The sequence below is a fragment of the Mya arenaria genome, chromosome 8 (assembly GCF_026914265.1).
Source record: "Mya arenaria isolate MELC-2E11 chromosome 8, ASM2691426v1".
NCBI classification, from domain to species: domain Eukaryota; kingdom Metazoa; phylum Mollusca; class Bivalvia; order Myida; family Myidae; genus Mya; species Mya arenaria.
In genome coordinates, this window is record NC_069129.1 from 54,900,827 (window position 1) to 54,908,142 (window position 7,316).

General features: G+C 34.8%; 1 pseudogene; it reads right to left on the reverse strand.

The window, feature by feature from the left end:
* Window positions 1–214: 214 nt before the first annotated feature.
* On the reverse strand, window positions 215–6,930 carry LOC128243695 (uncharacterized; annotated as a pseudogene).
* Between the last annotated feature and the right edge of the window lie 386 nt (window positions 6,931–7,316).

Here is a 7,316-nt window from a genome sequence, read left to right on the forward strand (position 1 = left end):
GAGAAATACAAGAGATGCACGGGTGTTTTAAACAATGCTCCCAGTTTCAGGCGTATTTTGACGTAGATACAAATAAGTCTTTTTCATGGTTATAAAATCTTTAACGGAGCTTCGAATAACATCGTTCTCTTATAATCGGGAGGACCAACCATTGATAAAGCATTATTTCATAATTTTATTTTAAAATTTCAAATAGGTCAAACAATTGGACGGATTTCATAACAATGATGCATATAGTGCATGTAGTACGTTCTGATAAAAACATCATGTACAATATATGATACACGTACGAATACTTTTAGCAATGTTTGCTACCTCTTAATGAAAAGTCTGTTAAACACACCTATATAGTGTTCAGTGTTATAAATGATATAATACATAGTGACAATAGACCTATCAGTTTGGGACATCGTAGCACAATCAAGAACTTGCGAGTGAGGCAAAGGAATGTATGAAACTTCAAGGCGTTGAACATTATACCAATACTCATTTGTGAATCTATCCAAATGGCATGCCAACGTTCTAGCCGATTCGGATGAAGGGCGGATTTGCAGGAAACAAACTTTGAAGGACGTTTGTCGCATTTGTCGTCAGCGGCCCTCGAACATACGGGCATAGACAAACTGAGGAATATCATGGCACTTCGTTGCGTCCTTTGTCAGTTACAAAGTGAGATGGCGGTATATTTGGGTGGTGTCTCTATGCCGGTACTTATTTCTACTCTTCGTATACATCCTTCGAACTGTCCATTTTTGGGCTGAAAAACAACAAAAGGGGAACATGAATCTTAATTATCAAATATCAATATTTTAATGAAGACATCTTATTGTGTTTCGTTACTGGTTCAGATGCCAACTTTCTTATTCAACAAAGAGCGATGACACCTTTCACGACCTTAAGTGACATACATAACATTTTTTTTATAAATCGCTATGCTGTCTCAGCGAACTATTGCATGTTATTGCAACTGTGTTCGTGTACGGTGTTTACTATGAATTAAATTATGTCGTTGGAACCTTATCTCTTGGAACGAAATAAGTGTTCCAGATAGCTGTCTGTCGGCTATTGAGAAGTTATACCTTTGATGTGGTCCATCAATTTAAATAATTAATTGCTCGTCCTGTAATTGCAACGTGCAGTTTTTTTTACTAGAAAGGTGAATTTCTGTTTACATTCCATTGGTCATGCAAGGTCTGTGGACATGCTTCATCACATAGTTCGATGACACAATTTTATTAGTGCTTCAGTTTTTCTTTAAAAAAAAAAGGTAACGTCATTGCATTTGTGTGGTAGTCAGCTGAACCATCAACACATTTTAACCTTGGTCAAAACTAAAAGAGCAATATTCACATTAGAACTAAATAAATTTATTTCCAAGGAAACGCATCGGTGTGGAAATTCAAATTATTTTTGCTCACACAATTGAAGAGTTTGACGGACATTGTAATATATTTGCTGTGACTTCATCACATTGCATTATATTTGTTTTGTTGAAATATCTTCTTAATTTATACACTCAGAACAAATGTATGGAAAGACGATTGCCACTACCATAAATACAATGAACTACTTAAAAATCAGCGAATTCGCTGTCGTCCTCAAACCATGTTGCTTAATCATAAAGTGCGGTTGACCACAGCCACAGTCAAACATGATTACATTGAGATTAATATAGAAATGTTTTTTCTATATTTGGAGACTTGATTGAAATATATCTTATGGCGTGATACAATACATGACATCATTTAAAATAATCAGATTCGAAAGTTTGGATGTTAATCGAAAAAGTAGTATTCATTGAGTCCTGTTTTTATGTGAACTCCATACATTATTATCTCATATTAAGAAGGAATTGATGAATACAAAATCAAATATACTTGCACCATGACTCTATGTATTTCCTACGCATCAAACTTTCTTACTCACAGTATTAAATGTCAATGTTTACGTTTGAGATAGTTCCTAGGCTTTGATAAAAATAAATATAAGATGTATTTTTGTAATTGATAGTTCCACTGAACTTATTAAAGCCAATCAAATAAATTTTAATTTCACATCACATAGTAACAATTTTACTTTGTACATAACTTAAATATTTGTATTATGTTACATACATATATTTGAGATAAGTGTGTTTAATATCGATTTTGTGTTAAAAATTTAATACCTGAAGTTCCTGTACACTGACTGAATCATCGTGCTCTGAATTTGTGTTTCCAAAATTTAAGGAGGTGAAACCCTGACAACCCACGTAGTATTGCTCGAAAAACTCCATGTCATCCAACATGAAGATGCCTTTTCACCGTTTCCTGTGGAATTTAATCTGAAAATGAAAACAACATTGTTGCAAAAATAGGTCGGTGAACAGGCAAAACCATTAGATGTGACATCTACATATGACAGCTGGATACTCAGAGATCAGCAGATGGTAAAACGTGCCCAAAATGCAGACATTAAACACACAGCTTGGTGCTAAGTAATAGAGTTCCGGTATTCAATGAGCCTATCGACACAAAGTAGGACTAAGCGTTGACCAAAGTCGAAAATTAGTCTAATCGTTGGGCCAGGTCGGACCTTAGTCATACTGTTGTGCAAAGTCTAATTGCTGAGTAATGTCGGACCGTTGCACGATCTAATTATATCCGTTACGCAAAGTCGGAACTAAAGTATGTCCTTTGCGCGAGGTCGGACCACATTCTAACCATTCCTCAATGTCGGTCCAAAGTTTATTCGTTAGTCGAATTTAGACATTAGACTAAGCTGTCTTTGAAGTGGAGCTATATTAGTGCATGTGTAATATTTGTAATTCCTTATGTAAATCTACTGCACCGCGCTTTTGAAAGGTTTTACTTTTATTTTTGGTATATCAATATTTTATTATATTATGGAGAAATTCCGAAAATGCTACCTATGAAATTACAGCTCCCTAAAAAGTTGGAACTAAGTCTGTTGCGCAATATCTACTTAAGTCTTATCATTGCGCGATGATTAACCTACGTTTTTTTGTTAACTTCGAGCGTTACTATCACGCTTCGTTTCACAAATTCGGAAGTGCACATAATTCGCTTAAAAGTATATTCGTTTCACAAAGTCGAACCTCAGTCTATCTGGCGCGGAAGGTTTTACGTAAGTTCAAACATTGCACACGGTCGGACATAAGCATATCCGTTGTATCAGATTGACTTAGGAATATCCGTTGTACAAAGAAGGGCGTTAATATTTCTATTGTACAAAGTCGAATGTTAGTCGATCTGTTTTTGAAAGACCAACTGAAGTGTGTCCGTTAAGACTAAGTATGATGAAAACCTGGACTGGCTAAGTGTCCTTCATCTATGTTGATGATACTGTCACTAATACGTTACTCATCGTACCATACAGTGAAGTTGAGAACACCTATGTTCTTACTTTATGCCACTCTCCATCGTCGACTCGGAACCTGGGGATTGTTAGGTCGGCATACGATGACTTACAACGGACCTTGAACTGCACGTAGCCGTCGCGGATCTCAGCCGACACCATATCGAACACGTCATTACGTCGCACCGCGTAAAACAACGTGCCGTTCCCGGAGTGTGTCTTGAACTCGAACCTGAACGTATGCCTGCAAAAGATGTGACGTTCCGTGTTATGTATTACTACGGAGTTATATTGGCTGCCAATAAGGTAGAACATCAACATCGAAAAATACTGTCCCCAGACAGTTGTTTAAGAGTTCGTCGACAGAATAGATGAATCTAGATTTATTACGTCGTACTGAATAGCGATTCAAAATGAGTACTTTCAAAGTGGATAATCTTACAACAACCTTGAAATTAAAGTTAACGATCATTGAGGCGCTATTAAATGATGTGAACTCGGTCAACTTTATTACTGATATATGACGACAGTTAATCTCTTTATTATGATATGTAAATGGTTATTACTTCATTATAAAATTAAATTTAAACGAATAAAATACCCTGAGTGTCAGTTATAGAATTCGTAAGACATTGAACTTCGATTGGAGGCTTGATCAAAAGCGCAAAATGTCGCAATAAATATATTATATAGTGAATGGCGCCCTTTTAAATATAAACGAATCACACTAAATCACATACTTTTTATAACGTTAGTTCGAGCTTGTACTATGATGATCCCAAAAAATAATCATTAAATTGTTCAGAGCATTGTAGTGATTTATAGCGCTACATTTAACAATTTAGTGTTTACAATTCAGAAATTGTAATAACTTGACTTAAAGTTAATAACGAATTATAATCATCGTCAGCCTACATTATTAGCAAAACGTATCTTATGATAAGCAATACATATATACTAGAATATACTAAAATATATATATTAAAAGGCACATACTTAGCTTCCTTAGATTCCTTACAGACTAACAAAAAACCACGACCCTGAGAGAATGCTCATCATTATTATTTTATTTGTTCATTAGATAAAAAGGGGGATTAAAAAAGGAGAATACACAAACAAACATCATATCTACTTAGTCACATATAAAACTATTGAAAGGAAAACGCCACAAGCTATTTCTTGATTATGGCCTTATATCTACGTTACTCACCCGTCGTCGAAGGGCTCTGAGAGGGTGTCGATGTAGACCTTGCTTTGTTCTATGGGTTCTATCTTAACTCCAGCATCACCTTCTATGTCAACCACCGAAGTCTGAAACACGGTGAAGGCTAGATATACTTGATGTTTTGGTATGTTACCAACCCATGTTGACAACTAATTAGGACCACTGATGTGGCGGGTGAGAGGCGGACTATATCAGTAGTAAACTCTAGCGGAGGCTTCATACAATTGTTGTTTTGGTATGTTACCAACCCAAGTTGGTAATTAATAAGGATCAATAATGTGGCAGGGTGAGAGGCGGACTATATCAGTAGTCAACTCTAAGCGGAAACTTGATAGACTTGGTGTTGCTGAATGTTACCAAGCCTTGTTGACCAGAAATAAGGATCACTGATGTGGCGGTTTGATGGGCGGACTATATCAGTAGTCAACTCTAAGCGGAAACTTGATATATTTGGTGTTACTGTATGTTACCAAGCCTTGTTGACCAGTAATAACGACCACTGATGTTGCGGAGTGACAAAACAGTTGCATTGAAGAATGGAATACAAAAATCCGTTTGATAGCAAGACGTAAAAGAATCATTATATATAGCGGCTGATATGAGCTTAGAAATCAGAAACTACATTTTCATATTTGACGGACTTCCGATCAACGTATTAGGACGATGTTTATACCTGACTCTAACGTCAAACTGACCGATTTTCATGGATTTTTTTTATAATATTTCAAACGCTATATTTAAAATAATTACGAATGTTTAAAAGTGTGTTCCCGTCTTTATCGTGGTGCTGAATAAGTACGTGTATATGAGTTATATGTTACTTTATTGTAGATCAATCTGACGTAAGATGTAAGCCATAATAGTCGCAAATGCACCAAGAAATCCAATCCATCCTAAGGTTGAACCGTAAAAACCGTACCCAAAATACTTCATATGCCATAGCTATTCGATGCCCTAGGATGTTTATTTTCGTTCGACCTGTGTGGATTTTAAGATTTATGGTTATCATATTAAGATCCTTCTATTTTAATGGCGAGTGGGTGGGTATATATTTGGTAAATATTGTGATAAGCATTTATGGTATACGCTGAATGCTTACTATAATTCACAAGCTACTTTCTTCTTCTTGTTCCGAATTCTTGTTTAATTGTAATCTCAAAAATAAATTGATCAAGTCATGATATGTGTTGATGTCTGTGAGGTATTTTGTTCCTTGTAAATGCTATGTATGACGTATGAAAATCGAAAAAAAAGCCGATTTGTGGACATATTTAACATTTTTCCATGAGGTAAATAGTGGGAAAACATGCACACTCGATCAAATTTGACCCTGTTTTATACGTGTTTAAATGGCAATTCAGAAAAAATGGATATAACTGTAAAATTATATTTCTTGTGTTGCAAAATACACGATTAATTGTATTGATAAAGCTAATATTACTGACATGGTCAAGATATCAGTATTATCTTAATACTGCTATAATTCCCTAAGTGATATAAGGCTGTAGTAATTTCGACAAACTGATATAAATTCGTGAATGCTTTACTTTTATTGCAACACTGTTAAAAAACTGTACGTATTAATCTTAATTGAAATATAACAAAATCAGAATAAAATGAGTGTTTAAAATAAAAAGCTTGAATTTTGCCCCGGATCTTATAATTCATTGTATTGTGCACGTTTAACACTCCGTATTGATGCTCATATGAGTCTCAAAGGACAATCAAATAACCAAACTTGAAACAGAAATAGTTCAATCAGGCACATGTTATTAAAACATTTTAGCCATTTTCATAAACGGGTTGTCGAAGAATCAAGACAAATATTTGGTGAAACAATATTCCGATAAATGGACATAAAAATGAAACAAACATTTTACAAAAAACAACATTTTTTTTTCAGTTAATATTTTGAAAAACAAAATAAACACTTAGCACGTGACCAGTGTCTATTTGAACGAAAGATCAAATTTAATATGATGCACACGGAGTTCAAAAAGGTGTTTAGAAGAATGAACAAATAATAACGAATATTCCTAATCAATGTGAAGCCCCATTTGAACATCGTATTTAGAAAATATATCCTAGAAACCATTTCTTTGACACTCTTAACTTACCCCTTTACTTAAGGTGTTCTCACGTGACAGGCTTCGTAAATTCCGGGCATCGACATCGAATAACGTCAACGTCAAACAAACAAAATAAATCAAACGCTTCACTCCTGACGTCAACGTTTTTATTTTCATAGCGTCTTTATTTGTAGTTTTCTACTAAACAAGATAAATATTTAAACGCTTATATTTATTTTTTGCTTAAAGTGTTCGCGTAAAACGTACAAATTTCAAATATCCCGGAATTCTATGTTTTCCCAGTGTCAGTCGCAGTGTCAAACCTTTACTGATCAAACTACCTTGGCGGCGACGTTTAAATGCGGCTATCGCCTTTATAGTATGCATAAATTACGAAATGACTCAGGTACGCACCAGTAGCAATAAACTCTGGTTCATTCATTCACAACTTTATCGGTCGAACGTCTAGCTTTAGCGTTGGTTTTGATTTATTGCTGAGGGGAAAATAGCGTTAACAGACCATTCGATATCAGCAGTTCGATGACAAAATACATCCAAATTTTAATAATAGTTAAAAAAGGAGAGAGTTTTTTATTCGTGCTGTCCGCGCTTTAGAAAAAAAAAAGTTTCAAATTTTCATAAATACATTTTTTAACAATTAAAAC